Source organism: Podarcis melisellensis, assembly GCF_964234715.1.
Source record: "Podarcis melisellensis genome assembly, chromosome: 16".
Taxonomy (NCBI): Eukaryota; Metazoa; Chordata; class Lepidosauria; order Squamata; family Lacertidae; genus Podarcis; species Podarcis melisellensis.
Window position 1 is genome coordinate 38092494 of NC_138533.1, and position 16209 is coordinate 38108702.

The following is a 16209-nucleotide window of genomic DNA, read 5'->3' on the forward strand; positions in this document are numbered from 1 at the left end:
TACACTTTTTAGTACATTTTATTGATTGCAAGAAGCCTGTGATTTGGGGGGAGTGGATATATTCCACGACTCCCAGTCAACAGCCTTCGAAATTAGCCAGGTGCCAGGCGCGTTTTGCGACTGGCTTGGGTCCAATTGTGACCATGTGGAGATCTCTGGATGCCAGATTGACAGCTGACATCTCCATCTGGCTGGCCCCTCCAGCTTTCTTAAGCAGGTAAGCAGAAGAGCTTATTTAATTGCATTTATATCCCACCTTTTTCTTCAAGGAGTACCGGGTTCACCCCGCCTTCTCAGTTAATCTCTGTGAGGTAGGTTAAGAGACTGTGACTGGTCACCCAATGAGCTTCATGACTGAGTGGGGATTTGAACCCTGATCTCCCAGGTCCTAGTCTGTCTGACACTCTAATCACTACACCACACTGGCTTCCTAGAGTACTTCGGCTATGGGGCAACTATATAAATTAAGAAGATAAATAAATCAGGGAAAAACAAAATGTCACTTAGTGAAGGATCTGAAATATTTTGCTTGAAACTTTTATTTTATGTTTTATTTTATGTTTTAATGTGGTGTAAATGACTTTGAGATTTTATCTTTAAAATATAAAGTAGTATAGAAATGAAACAAATAAAAATAGATCCCATTGTGGGAGAAAGGCGCCCAGGCATTCTGTTGTGGTGACAGTGACCCAGGTTTAAGGTGCCATTTGGCAATTAGCTTATATATCTGAGTTTCTAACACTGCCAGTCAACTATAATTGCACAACCTGAATTTTCCAGTGTGTGATGGAATCAAACCCCCAAGGAGCAATAGTCGTCTTGTATTTCTAATTGTCCTGAATGGTTGTTGGGTGTTTTGTACAGGGCACCTCCACCTGCTTGGCTCTGAGCTGGAGAAGAACCACTTGCTGGTGAGAATGGACCCAGCAGAAGATTCAGAAGTTGAGTTTTGTGGCTGGTTGGCCTTTTGGAGGTTGCTGGGCTGCTGATGCATGCTGTTTGCTTTTGTGAGAACTGATGGTCCTATAAAGACAAGCATTACCTGTTCGGATGTTTGCTTGTCTTACTCCTCTGTGCACCATTCTACATATTTATTTATAAAATTGACATGGTAAGCCTCCATTCGTGCAAGTGAATGGACCCTGTAAAAGACTGCCTTTGGAACATCCTACCACTTGAGGAAATGGGGAGTCCTGAGACAATATGCTTCAGATTTGTACAGTCTGGATCTGGTGACTCCAGGCTGCACATAGCGGGGGCATTCCGGAGATCAAATCAAGCAACATGGTGCGTGATGACCTCCCTTTTGTAGTTTTGAACTCATGTTATGTTTGGACAGCTGTGCTCAGAAATGGTTGTGACGTTGCCGGAAGAATTCATGTCAACAGACAGCAGACCTCCAGGGCACATCCTGTGGCCGGCCCTGGAGGCAACCTGGGAGAAAAAGCGGGTTATCTGCCTCCCCAGGAAGCTGCTGCTGTTGCTGCGCTCATTGTAGGAAGCCAGCCCTGTGCATGCAGACTGTGTGACTTGCATGTGCCAAAGAAACATGCTGGATTGTCGTGAGTAAGAGCCCAAGAAATGTTTTCCTTGAACTTGCAAGTACAGGAGATGCATTCACACAGATTCTTTCTCAAACCAGTTTAGTAATTCTGGGAGAAATTCACAGCGGTCAACCTCTACGGACACTGAATCAGTGGTACTCTTAAAGATGGAGGTTCCATTTATCATTCACAATCAATGGCAGATAATAGCCAAATTCTCCATTAATTTCCCTAATGGCCAGTCACCACATCTTGTGGCAGTGAGTTTCAACAGTTAACCGATAAGTGCTTCCTTCTGACTGCTGTTTATCTCATAGACAAAGAGAAGTAGAAAAACATCTTTCTGTCCTGGTGGTTTCCAAACTTTCCCCCCAATTACTGAGGGTCATGTTGGACCAGATACTGATTTTTCTGCCTTTTGTAGCAATTGCCACGCACTGTGCTAGATGCTGTATGATTTTTCATTGGTTTTCTTTGCTTCCTTTATTTCTTATATTGCATTTTATTGTATTACAATTTGAATTTCACAAAATTGTAATACAGTAAAAAAGAAAAAAGGAACAGAAAATACAATTAGAAATCAGTATAAGTATTTAATGCAGGCACAGTTTGGGTTCTTTGCTCTATCTATCTTCTTTGAAACCATGCAAAATCTATACCATCTACATTTGGGCCATCTTTATTTTTAAAAAGCTTAAGCTTCCACAAATGAATGAAGGCCTATGCGTTCCACAAAGAACCTCCAATATCTTGACCCTCTTTGGCTGCAGCCCTCTTCTAGTCTAAACTGTTTTGTTGGTTTGGAGCAGGGAGTGATGTCCCAGGGAAAGTGGGGGTGGTTGGTGCATTTGGCGAGGACGACATCTGAGTAATTGGAATTCCATTTGGAAGTGGGGGTTCCATTTGGCAGACAACGGAGCAACCAATATAATTTGTGATTGCCACTGTGTGCTGCCCCTGCCCCCCCACCTAATTTTGTCCTCCCAGCCAGGTTGCAGCATTGCATCCTTTGCTTATCTGTGCCCCCACCCTCGCTGGCCTTCCTTTCCCAGGAGGCTAATTTGGGAAGCACTGCAGAGGAGGGTATTCCAAGTCATTAGGAGACCATTTAAACCCCAGGATGTGTCACAAGGTCCTTTAATTCCATTATGGGCCTTAACAAAGGGTAACGGGAGGACTTGGCTCTTGGCTTTGTATTGTGCATTAAGGCCGTGCCAAGCTCACAGGTCAGCTTACAGCCATGCGCCTTTTAAAATGTTTAGTCATCATTGGAAAATCTGGTTTCGGGCTTCAGGCCTGCTGGTGAGTCACACGCTTGTTGGATGGTTTACGTCTACGCTCATGAGCAGCGGTGCTTTCTTAGAGCAGCCAGCAGTGTTGTTGTTGCATCTGTCTTAATCTTCCTGGGACAAATCAGCCCCCCCCCCAATGTAATTACTTCCCATTTGGGCTCTGCAGCAATTCCAACATTATGGGGTGAAGAAACAGTTGCATGGGCAGTAAGAAATGCATTGATTCTTTAAAGTCTCCTGTGAGCCTAAGTTGCTGAGATGAGGCTGGCACACACCTCTGGCTTGGGCTCAGGTCAGGCTCTGGTTTGGGTCTGACTGGAACCTTCAACCACTCCTGGCGTGAGGTGCATCAGATTTGCCTTCCTTCAGAAGAGAGATGCCCAGAACAGTGACTCTCACAGAGTTACGGTTGGTGAGTTCCACTGCGGAGATGTGAATCATACTTTCCCACTCTAAACGAAGAACCCTTTCAAGTACCGGTATCTTAATGAAGCTTGCCTACCATATTAATGCAAAGAAATAAAAAAGGTCCCTTAGCTACTCAAAATTTGGCAAACACTCGAGAGAGACTGACTGGGACGTTTTGTCATCTGTAGCAGAAAAGTCAAATGGCGCCAATGAAATGGCTTCATACATTATATAGTGAGAATTGTTCAACTAAATAGGGGGCAATTACCTGCTGTTGAATGGGATCCAAGTATTGCCACGGCTGAGTCGAGCTGCCTTTTCCTGCCTGATGTTAAGACTTGCTCTGGAAACACTGCTTAATAGTTAAAGAGCAATAAGCCCCCCACAAATTGGCTGGCACCTGAGCCTCTCTCAGATCTGTGGCCAAACATGAAGGAGAAAAAATGATTTTGTTTGCATTTTAATGAGAAAATGTCCGTGTCACACTTCTTGAACCAATATGCAAACCAAAGCACAACTATCCTTCAAGATTTGCACTCTCCAACCAAACAATGTGCACAAAAAATAGGGGAAAGCATTCACGAAAGGCATATGTTAGTGAAAATACCATAAGAGAATTTTGCTCATAATTTTTTTTTCATAAAAATGTGTTATGTTAGTGAAAATACCATAAGAAAAAATTGCTCATAAAAATGTGCTCGTCAGAACACCAAACAAAAATGCTGAAATGCTGATGAATTTGGATAAGGATGTTAAAAAAAGAAAAAGAAAATTTCTGTGGAAATGTGAACTGAATTTAAGTTTGGGAAAATGAGAAGTACTGTACAGAGAAGTGAAACTGATGGCTTCATCTCTCCCTTGGTATTAACTTGACCTTCTACTGACTCTTGGCTCCTTCCTATCCTTTGGGGAAGAATGTGTTAGACCTTCAAACAAATAATACAATAATTTTAATATTTCCTTTCCAGAGAGGGGAAAACAGTTGTTCCTTATGGTTCTCTGGCCTGACAACCAAATGGGCTCAGGTTAGCATTGTCATTTCCTCTCTAACCCTGCTCTGCGCCAGAAGGCCTAACAGTGGTTAAACAGGCAGAAATCCAATGGTTAGAGATAATGGGGATGCATTGGTGCTGCAGGAAGCTTTGCCTGTTGGATTGCTGCCTGCAATAAAGACACAAGCACACTGCCTGGAAGGAGAGGGGCAAATGGACGAGGTCTCAAACTATTTCTGAAGTAGAAGTTGTCTTTCTCTTGGAACTCTTTTTCCTTTTATGCCATTCCAGGTAAAAAATAATACACTGTGTATATTTTTAAGTACCCTCATTTTAGAAAGAACTGACACAATATGGAATCGTTTTCTCTGTGTGGGTGGCTTACTTATCTCAATGCTACATTTTTGTTCCATCTTCTCTCCTTCCAGCCTTCTTTCATATAAATAGACGATGTTGCGTGTTTGTTGCAGATAAAATCGAAATCCAAATATTTTCTGTCTTCTGACTATCTCTTGAGATGACAACCCATTGTGGGTGTCTCCTTTATTTATTTCAAAAGCTTTTAAGTGAGTGCTGTAGGCTTTTCTTTGGTGTTCTTCCATTTTCAGGTAGATGCAACAAAGCTCAGGGCTTTTAGGCTGTGACTCCAAATGTTTCTCTAGGTCTTTATCTTGCCTGTCTTTGCAAGTCGCTTAGGGTGCTCAGTGTGGCCCCCCAAGCTGCCTGTTTTCTCGTCACCTTTGAGGTGGGTTAAGCTGAGAGGTGTTGATTGGCTCAAGGTTGCCCAGTGAGTTTCATGGCTGAGTGAGGATTTGGACCTGGGAACTGACACCTGAAGCCAGTTTGATGTCATGGAGATGATGATTCCTTGGCAGGGCAAAATGTCACGTCACAGAGCCAGACAGGGATGATAACAGTCAAAATGCCCTCTTCTGGAAAAGGTCCATGGGGTTGGATCCAGACTTCGCTTTCCGTGGGTGGACCCAACCCTCCGGAAAAGTTTAGGAGTGGCACTGGGGACTGCGGGAAGGTGGAATTTGCAAAAGTCACTTCCGCAGTAGTGTCCCATGAGCTGAGAAATCATCCTATATTCTAATTCTAAGTTGCTAGCATGGCCGCCCTGTTAGCAGACTCATAGCCACCCCAAAGTTTGCAGAAGTACCAAAATATTTAGGGGAAACTAAGGGGAGGTGGGAACTCCCCCTCCAAAGTAGCCCACAGCAAATTGAGTATTCTCAGTGTCCAACCTGGTTGCCTTTTTTTTTTTTTTTTTTGCTGGAAGTGGGAGTGGAATGAAGTATCGGAACCCTCGATAGGGCTGCCCTGCACGGCAACATTTTGTTGCAGCTTCAACTTGCTATAGCTATATAATGTTCTCTGGCTGGACAGCTTGTCCCAGCTGTTAAATATTGTCTGTGCATGTATAGAACATATACTTTAGCTACTGAAAGCTGAACACAATTAATGGCTTTACTAAAAATGGTCATTTGTTACTAGCGCAACGTTACTTGCATGTATGCGTAACAACATTAATTATGGATCTAAAAGTACACAGAGATTGTACTTTTTACCCTACCTGCCAACGAAGGCTACTGTTATGTGCAACTCCTGAAGTCATTCCAGTCCACAAAAGCTTATGCTGTAATAAATTTTGTTAGGACTTCAGGTGCTGCAGGAGTCTATATGTCTTCTTTTTATAGCTGGGTGCTGCTATTCTCACGTTTTGCTTGCAGCCTTCTTTAGGCCATAGGTGCCAACTCTATGGGGCTGAGGACAGCTCAGCCCCCCCCCCCCCGTATGTGGGGCTGAGCCCCTCCGATCTTAAGGGACGAGGACACACCGGGTCTCCCCCACTGGGCCTCCCTGCGGTGGCAGAAGGCCTCATCAGGCCTACCCACTGCGGCAGCCTTGTGGCCTCCTCCCGATACATGTGCCGTCACACATGTGTATCGCACGCATGATGTCATGCACATGTGACAAGCCAATACACCGATTTCATGGAGGTCAGATCCAACATGGCGGCGAAGGTAGTTTCCGGGTAATTTCGCTTACCCTTATCAAAGTTTTAAGTGGTTTTAAGCGGTTTTTATCCTCCCTTGTTTTTATCCGTGAGTTTTAATGATCTGCTGGCTGTGCTGGCTGTCTTTTAGTATCTTTTAGTATCCCGCTACTTGTTTTATCTTTGTTTTCTTTTTATCTGGGTTGCTCCGACGCCCAGACTTGCTGCCACGGCTGCCGCCGCCTCCCTAACTGGGAGAGATAAGTGAAAGGTTCTCCTGGGCATAAATCCTCTGCCCTGTCGACCAGCTCTTTCCTTTAGCTTTTAGTTTATTGCATACTACGAAGTGAATTTTGCCCGACTGCTGGAACCGAGCTTTCTCGAAAACCCTAGGAACAAGGAAGAGGGGAAGGAAGAGGCTTGAACTGACTGCCTTACTGTGAGTAATTGTATGGCACCACTCTCCTGGAAGTGGTAGTATTCTTGTGAGGAAGACTAAAGGATTTAAGGAGCTCCCCAGCACAGTGCCCACGACAGTTCTCCTGCAAAATTGATTTATGGGTCATGGAAAACGTCCAAGAGACTCTGACGAGGCATTATCCTCTCCGAGGCCTAAGCAATTAAGAAAGGGCTCACCTAAAGGAGGGAGAGGCCCCGAGGAATGTACCTACTCAATAGCAACTCAAAATCGTTTCGATCCTCTAACTGCACTTCAAACAACATCAGAAGATGAGGCCCCTGAGACGTTACAAATTGGAAACGCTAATGGTAACACAAATGGGGATGGTCCCTATCCGAAGGAGGAGTTGGTAGCTGAATCGGACTGCACAGGATGCGAGCAACTCCATCTAATAATTAGAACTCTAAACTGTATATTTAAGAGAATTGACGGCCTATCCCTTCAGCTGCATAGCCTTCAGCAAAAACTGGATGACCTGCCGGCACAGACAGCCCAAGATGGGGCAGTAGATGTTCCATTGCGCCGGCAGAAAGCTCCACCAAACACTGATCGTATGAAGAACTGCAAATACAATCTCAACCCTGCACTGAATCGCCAATCCCTGATTCTACATCCAAGGAAGATTTCCTTAACCTTCCGGGAAAGGGACCTAAGTTGGACAACACTACATGGGACTAAAGAGCACCTCAGATGGCTTCTAAAACTCGAGGCATCACAAATAGATCTTTGTGCTGTGCTTCCCTTAGTCCGCCAGAACAGATATCAGAGAATGATGCTGGCTTTCCACTCTGCAAAAATCCCCTCTCTTATTATTAAGCAAAAAGTTTTTTTGAATAATCTTGGTATTTTTCCAACGAGAGTTTTCATGGATTCCAAAATTAGACCCCTCCTATCAGAGGGATTAACCAAGGAGACGGTACAACCCTCCCGCCCTGAACCACAAAAGAGGGCTGAGCTGTACACCCCATGTCTGGGCCAGTCTCATAGTACCCCCACTCCTACAACTAAACACTACGAGTGTGCCAGTAACTCTTTGACACCCCAGGAGGAAAGAGAGCTTATCGCCTCCTTTGGAGAGTTACCAGCGATGGAGCAACAAGAAATTATAAATAGACTGGATTTACTTAAACTTCAGCTCCTAAGGATCGCCTGCAACGGAGTTCCTACGAATGATACCCACTCTAATTTAGCAGTGCCATGCCCAATGGAGGTGGAAACAACAATTCCCCAATACCCAGCATATAAGGTGCCTTCTGCAGTGGATGGGAAGGTCCCACTGCTGGAGGCAGACTCTTCTCCTCCCCTTCACGCTGGTAACTCATCCCTGCTTTTAATAGACTTATCTGTTCCCTCCGTGAATAACCAATCCAAGAATGGAACTCAGGATAACACCCCCCTGGATAAATCGTTGTCCCTTCACCCCTCCATGCCGGACTTGGAATCAACATACATCGAAGACCATCCACGTCCTGAGACGGCAGTGGCCACCTCAGGCCAGGCTTCTGCACCAAAAATCCAACAATCATGTGAGGAAGACACCACAATGCCGAGAGTCACCACAGAGTGGACTGAAGACCCAGCAGGACATATAAACCAAATGATCACAAGTGGATCGGTTAGATCCCGAAAGAGGACGGACCCAGTGGACTTGGCAGGAGCCTCTTCAGGGCCTAGTTGGGCCCGACAGCTAAAAACGTCAAATATTATCTCTATTCACAATAGCTCAAGAGGCACACCTGCGCCAAAAGGAGAGAAGTCATCTACCATTAGTCAAAGGAAAATTACTGACTTCTTTAAATTTGACAACCCACCAAGATCAGCGTTCCCCCCTTCTCCATTGTGACTACCCAAACCTCAGTCAAATCTTCCCCCGTTCTCCCTTCTAAGCTGGAATATAGCAGGTTGGAAGGGGAAAAAATCTGACCCGGACTTTGTAAAACTAATAAACTCACACCAAGTAATTCTCTTGCAGGAAACATGGGAAGAGGGGAGAGTAGATATTAATGGTTTTGATGTTACATCATTACCGGCATGCCCGTCTACTAAAGGAGGCCGGCCTAGTGGAGGATTAGTTATAGCAATTTCCTTGAAAATACAGGCAAAACTCACGCTTGTAAACGCTTCCACCTTTGCAATTACAGCCCTGGTTACGGGGAAAAACTTTGAACTTGTTATAACAAATGTTTATCTTCCTCCTGGAGGCAACATTGCAGACTTATACAATAAATGGGGAATCTTGGAGGAACATCTTACTCTTTGTCACTCCAAATACCCCAATATACCCAATGTTATAGCAGGGGATTTCAATGCTCGCATTGCAACCAACTGGGAGTCTTTAATCAAAGCCAAATGGTGGATAAGCCCAGAATTCATCAATGACCTCTCCCTCCATAATCAAAGACTTTCCAAAGACAAAAGGGTAAATGAAGCAGGAACCCTTCTTTACCAATTAGTACTACGTCTAAACCTAGTGATTCTAAACGGGAATTGCCCGCCTGACGTACCGGGTGAGTTTACACACATAAGCTCCTCTGCAAACAGTGTCCTGGATTATATGTTAGTATCTCATGATATATTCCCCAAATTTTCCCATTTTAAAGTTGAAAATATTCAATTGAGCGACCACCTACCATTGGTCGCCATAATGACTATAGACTGGACCCCAGATGGAGACAGACACCCAACACATCTGATTACGAACTCAGTATTGCAAATCAAAAGTGTCAAATGGTCCGAACTACAGGCCCAAAAATACTCAGCATATTTTCAACAAGGACTAAAACAAGCATATTCAGGCTTAATCGAGGATTATGATGATTATGACCAAACTCTAAGACTATTCTCGAATTTGTCGGAAGATCTAAGGTCTTTTTTCTCTGTCCCGACGCATAAAATAAACCGAACACAAAGGAAGATAGGTGCATTGTGGTTTAACAGTGCTTGTAAACAGGCTAGACAACTTCTTGGTAACATCTACAAAGAGTATAAAGCTTCCGGGGCAACGGTCTTGCCAAAAGAATATTTCCAAGCAAAATCGGCCTACAAGCAAATTCAAAAGGAAGCCAGACAGGAATGGCAAGCGAATCAATGGCAGGCAATCATAGAAGCCTCATCATCACGGAACTCCAGACAATTTTGGCTCCTTGTAAATAAAAGAACTAAAAAATACCCTTTGACTATTATTCCTGCCCCGGTTTGGGAATCTTACTTAAAAAATTACTTTGCCACAACTGACTGTATTGCTAACACAAGAGATGAATTCCAAGATCAGCTTCCCCTCTGGCCCCCCACCGATCCGGAAGACATCCATGATCTGATCGTTAAACTCAAAACAGGGAAAGCACCTGGGCCAGACCTGATCCCGGCAGAAGCTATAAAATACCACGCGGACTGGTGGGCCAAAGTCCTGGCGACCATCTTCGATGCCGTTAACAACTCTGGAATGATCCCGGAAGTATGGAAGGACGCTGTTATCGTTCCAATCCACAAAAAGGGCTCACCAGATGACCCGGGGAATTACAGAAATATCAGTCTGCTCTCAATAGTGGGGAAACTGTATGCCCGCTTCCTGCTGAGCAGACTTATCCAGTGGTCCGAAGAGAAAAAATTAATTGGGCCCGAACAAGCTGGATTCCGCCCAAAACAGTCAACAATTAATCATATTCTAATTTTACAGCATCTTGCCTGGAAATATTCCACCCCAAAGGGTGGCCAACTCTGTGTGGCATTCATTGACCTAAGGGCAGCATTCGATAGTATCCCCAGGAACATCCTCTGGGAAAAACTCACCCGCTGGGGCATCGACAGAAGGCTTCTCTGGCTAATAATCAAACTCCATGAGAACTCAGCGGCTAGAGTGAGATTCACCCCGGGGGGTGATCTCACCAATTCAATTCCCATTAACAGAGGTGTCCGACAGGGTTGTATATTGGCTCCATTCCTGTTCAATTTGTTCATAAGCGACATGAGGACTCCCCTAATAGAGGCTCAAGAAAGGATTCATGCACCCCGCCTAGCACTTTATCGCTGCCCTTTGTTACTATATGCGGATGACGCAGTCATCCTTTCCTTTTCTAGAGTAGGTCTCAGAAGGGCCTTGAAAATTTTTGGATCATATTGTAACGCAAATTCCCTTACAATTAATTATGGGAAATCTAAGATACTAGTTTTCTCAAAGAGCCGGAAACTCCATAATTGGAAAATTGATGGGAGAGCCATCGAACAAGTCTATAAATTCCAATATTTGGGAGTTTGGTTACAACATAACCTTAGATGGAAGGCCCATGTAGCCTATGTTACAAATAGAGCCAAAGCTATCTCCTTGGCGATCTTGCGATTCTTCTTCACCGATGGGGCCCTTCATATCCCATCGGCGTTGAAAGTCTTCAAGGCCAAGGTGATTCCGACAATTGCTTATGCCATCTCAATTTGGGGGACTTTTGTCAATCTATCTCACCTAGAGGTTATTCAAAATCAGTTTTTAAGAGGGATATTGAAACTGCCCAACTGTGTAAGTAATACAGCGTTACGCATGGAACTTAACACTGTATCCCTGGAAAACGCTCTGTGGAAGCACATACTTTGTCATTGGTTATCTCTATGGCACAATCTCCCAAACTTGTACTTGATACAATGCATGTGGAGAGATGATTTCCAGAGCCCATGGGTAAAAAAATTACAGCTGAAAATTACAGCATTGGGAATCTCCCCATCCAAATTACTAGAGCAGGACATAGTTCCAGCTAAAAGAACAGTAACCTGTAAACTAGAGGAGATGGACTTGCAGCAGAAAATGGTCTTGGGCAACGGTACCTGCTCACCTCTAAACCTTGGTTTATTACCCCTCTTAAGGCTCCCAAACTATTTGAATTCCTTAACTTCTTCGGCTCATAGATATGCCTTTGTAAAGGCAAGATTCAACACCTTCCCATCAAACGTGCTGAGAAATAGATTCTCCAATGGACAGATATCGCTCTTATGTGATTGTAATTGTGGGGCACCGGAATCGTTGCATCACATAATTCTTGATTGTGCTTTTCACTTATCGGCCAGGAGCAAGTTTCTTGCTCAATATCTTAAGGGAATTGCCGATGATACAACTGAAGCCAAACTGAGATATCTATTAAATGATGATGACCCCCTAAGATCACTCATGGTTGCCAGATTCTTGATCAGCGTCCTATCCCTAAAGAAGAGAAAGGGACTCTTGTGTGGCTCGGATAATCCCTTTAAACCATGATCTATGTTTTAGGATGTAATTAGGTATTATCACCATTGATGTCTTCTATTAATTTATGAGCAGTGGGCGATGTTTATGTTACAAATTTTGTAATGTATGATGTTGGTCTTTTGTTTTTGTTTTGCTTTGGTTCTTGTCAGTTTTTTGTAAGTTTTGGAGGTTTTAAATTTGGAGGTTCAAGTACATTATGGTGGTATGGGAAACTGTCGTGTGATGGGCCAATGGCCGTAATAAAGATCAATCCAATCCAATCCAATACACCCCCCCCAATGTCAAGTGGAACTTGGCACCTTGGCCTTAGGTACCTGATTGGCCACTGTGAGAAAAGGATGCTGGACTACATTAGGGTTGCCATATTTCAAAAAGTGAAAACCGTTGGCCAATGTTGTTGAGCTCTCTCTCTCTCTCTCTATTGCAAAAAAAAAAAAATAAAAAAAAAATAGAGACCTCTGCCCTCAAGGATCTTACAGCCTAAAATCCAAAACAGGTGAGACCACACAGAGGAAGTTCAGGAAGGTGGAGGAGGCAGAGTAAAGGGGTGGAGAAAAAAAATATTTTCATTTATTTCAGTTGCATGTACCTACAGTAGGCCTCATCTACACCCTAAAGCAGTGTCATACCACTTTAAACGGCCAAACATCTTTACCTCAATGTATGTGAGTCAGATAGGGACGCGGGTGGCGCTGTGGGTAAAACCTCAGCGCCTAGGACTTGCCGATCGCATGGTCGGCGGTTCGAATCCCCGCGGCGGGGTCAGCTCCTGTCGTTCAGTCCCAGCTCCTGCCCATCTAGCAGTTCGAAAGCACCCTTAAGTGCAAGTAGATAAATAGGTACCGCTTTATAGCGGGAAGGAAAACGGCATTTCCGTGTGCTGCTCTGGTGCCGGTTCGCCAGAGCAGCTTCGTCACGCTGGCCACATGACCTGGAAGTGTCTCCGGACAGCGCTGGCTCCTGGCCTCTTAAGTGAGATGAGCGCACAACCCTAGAGTCTGTCAAGACTGGCCCGTACGGGCAGGGGTACCTTTACCTTTACTTATGTGAGTCAGCTGGCTGATCCTGAGGACCAGTATACTTCTTTCATCTCAAATGTGAGTTGCTGATAGGCACATGCCAAGCTTCACCCTGGCATAATTTATTTCAGGTGTGTAATGTACGGTAATCATTCTCTATTTTCAGGCCTTTTCTTCTTCTCCTTTCCGTGAACAGGATTCCAGATCCTTAAGCTCGAACATGGGGGAAATCTGTCTGCCCAGCACAAACCCTTTATTCATTTTAGGCAATGCAGCGGCTGGAGCGTGTTCCGCAGTTGTTTTTGATTTTTCAAAGTGTATTATTTTTAAATGTAGTTGTTTTGCTTTGTGGAGCCGTCGCATACTGTAGGCGTGGTTCTTAAAAATAGCAGCAGTGCCATGCTCTCTGCTGCAAGTCGTGTAGCCTGCCTTTAAGAGAGCTTTGTTCCCGGTTCCTTAATGCCACACGTTCCTGTGCCTGAATCGTTCTTTTATTGCTTTGCTTACAGAGCCACTGCTTTTATCCGAAAGGTTTTAGGGGGCTATGTCAGCCCAATCCAGCTTTGTCCTTTGTGTAAGTGCATGTTTACTTTAAAAGGTAACTTAACTGCTGATCTTCCTTTCCTTCTCAAGCTAGATGTAGATTGATTTCTTTTTTTAAAAGAAGGTCTCTGATCAGTTAACTTTTCTGCAGCATTGCATTTCGAAGCTTATCTTTGCAACACTTACGGACTCAAAGCTTCTTTGTGAAAGGAAAAATTGAGTTTCTGGTTCTCCAGAATTCTAGACCAAATTATACACGAATTGTGGATTTCACTTACCCTAGGGGTGGGGAACATGGCACCCTCCAGATGTTGTTGAACGCCCAACCCCTGGTATGGCCAGTAGTCAGGGATTATGGTAGTCCAAAAACATCTGGATGTCCATAGGTTCCCTGCACCTGCTGTAAGGTGCCAGAAGACTCTTTGTTTTCTTGCAAAAGACTGACATGGCTACTCTTGCCCACTGACAAGAACTCTCTAGACTTGCTGCAGTGGGGAGTAGACTCCCTGAGGCAGGTCTTGCCCCAGGACCCTCCAAAATGTGGAACTGAAAGGGAGCAATGAGACTGAATCAACAGCCACAACCCTGGTGTTGTATTCCTTCTCCCAGCTACACGGGTGTCTGAGAAGAGAAGCCAAGGTGTTAGGATCCTGCTTGCAGGCTTCCCACAGACATTTGGTTGGCCACTGTGAGAACAGGATGCTTGACTAGATGGGCCACTGGCCAGATCTTATACCTGATATACAAGATGGCAATCCTGTTCTGTCTCCTTGCACGTAGGGGCATTCTTGGGCTGTTCAAATTAAAAATCAATAAAGGTACAAAAGGCAGAGCTGATGCTAGGAGAGCTGGCGTTTATCACGCCATGATCAATTAGCACCGTCCTCCAGCTGCTTCTGAAGTCCCGTCTAGTCGACGGAGGTGTTGAGCTACATTTATTGGTTGCTGTTCCATGGAAGCATCAAAATGTTGTTTCCGAAGCATTTATTTCTATGCCAGTATGTTGAAGATAATATTTCCACATCAGCTTGTGTGCTGAGGAACTGCATGTCTGTAAAGAAGTCCGGGGCTGTACACCCCCCATACATTTAAAGCACACTCACTCCCAATAATATTGGGAACCCCTAACAGAGCTTCAATTTCTGGCTTAACAAACTATGTTTCCCTTAACAAACTATAGTTCCCAGTATTCTTTCTTTTTGGGAGCGTCCTTTAATTGTATAGTGTTTCTGCAGCCTGGGGCATCTCCCAATTAAAAGCATCGGGCTGCGGGGGAGGGGGAGGCCGCTGTATGAGGCCCCGGAGAGCCATTGCCAGGCAGGTAGTCTGAACTGGTAGACGGCATTTTATTGCACCCATTGTATGCAAGGCAGTGACTGTGGGGTTGGGTGAATCTCTAAGTTGTGGTTTCTCATTTTTCTGTTTTCAGTTCAGTTTCCTACAATTCCAGATCAGCTTGTGGATTTTTTTTTTAAAGTCATCAGGAACACTCATCAAATATACATGTTTGTATGATGTTTTACCTAATATACACATTTTTGCTGAACAGTTTCCCCTAACAATGCATTTTTATTGTTTTCACTAATGCAGTACATGTATATGCACACTTTACCCAAGGATCTGCATTTTTTTACACATTACTTGACTGGAGAACTGTGTCATAAAATTAGAAGTGCAGATTTTGAGAGATTGCTGGGTTTCGATTCACATACTGTTTTGGAAAGTATGAATTAGGTTGCTTTAAAATGTGAACTCCCCCCATCCCTGCCTGGGGGTCCTGTCTGTTCCTTCTTTACCCAGCTGTGGCACAGATGTTGAATATCTAAGTGCCCTGGGTGATTTTGGGTGGATAATGAATTCAGTGGAAATTGAACTGGGGGTGAGTTACTGGAGTAGAATATTGATTTGGGGGAATTAATGGTATTAAACTTGCTTTAGAAGTGACTGGGAGTAATAGAAGGGGAATTGAAATGATTTTGAGTTGGATCTATTGGAAATAAATTGGGGGTAAATGAATTAAAGAGAATCAGAATTGGGGAAGGGGGGCTCAAATTGGAGAAATTATCTGAGTGATTTGGATGAGTTTTATCATAGTTAATCTGTAATGTTTCCTTATTTCAGTAACTCTCCAAAGCTCTCAGCAAACGCCTCAAGCCCACACTTGTCAAAGAAAAAAGTAGTACATTGTCTGCATATAATAAAATCTGCATGGGTTTGTTTGACAGACTAGGGTAGTGAGTGTGTTTCACTGGTAGGCTTCCTGCCAAATAATTTATGTAAAAATTGAAAAGAGTAGGGGCAAGGACACATCACTGTTTCATTCCACTGAGAAGAGGGACAGAGTGGGATACATGGCCTTTGCTATTCCATTTCACCCGCAATCAAGTGATTGGATGAGAAATCATTTGGGTTTCCTTTTGACACATTTGATGTCATACTCAACATCTATACATAGACACCTGTACGTATTAGCAAATTTTATGCAGATTTGACACTGTTGCCTGCATGAGCTTAGAGAGTGTAACTAGGACATTGCTCAGCACTTCTGTGGTCTGCTTTTCATGAGGAGAAATAAGAGCCCTGTTGGCTCAGGCCAGCAACCTCTTCTCACAGAGGCCAACCGGATGCTCACAGGAACCCACAAGGAGGACCCAAGTGCAACACCAGCACCAGGACTTGGCGATATATCAGTATATCATCCAAAACCAGTTTGAAGTCCATT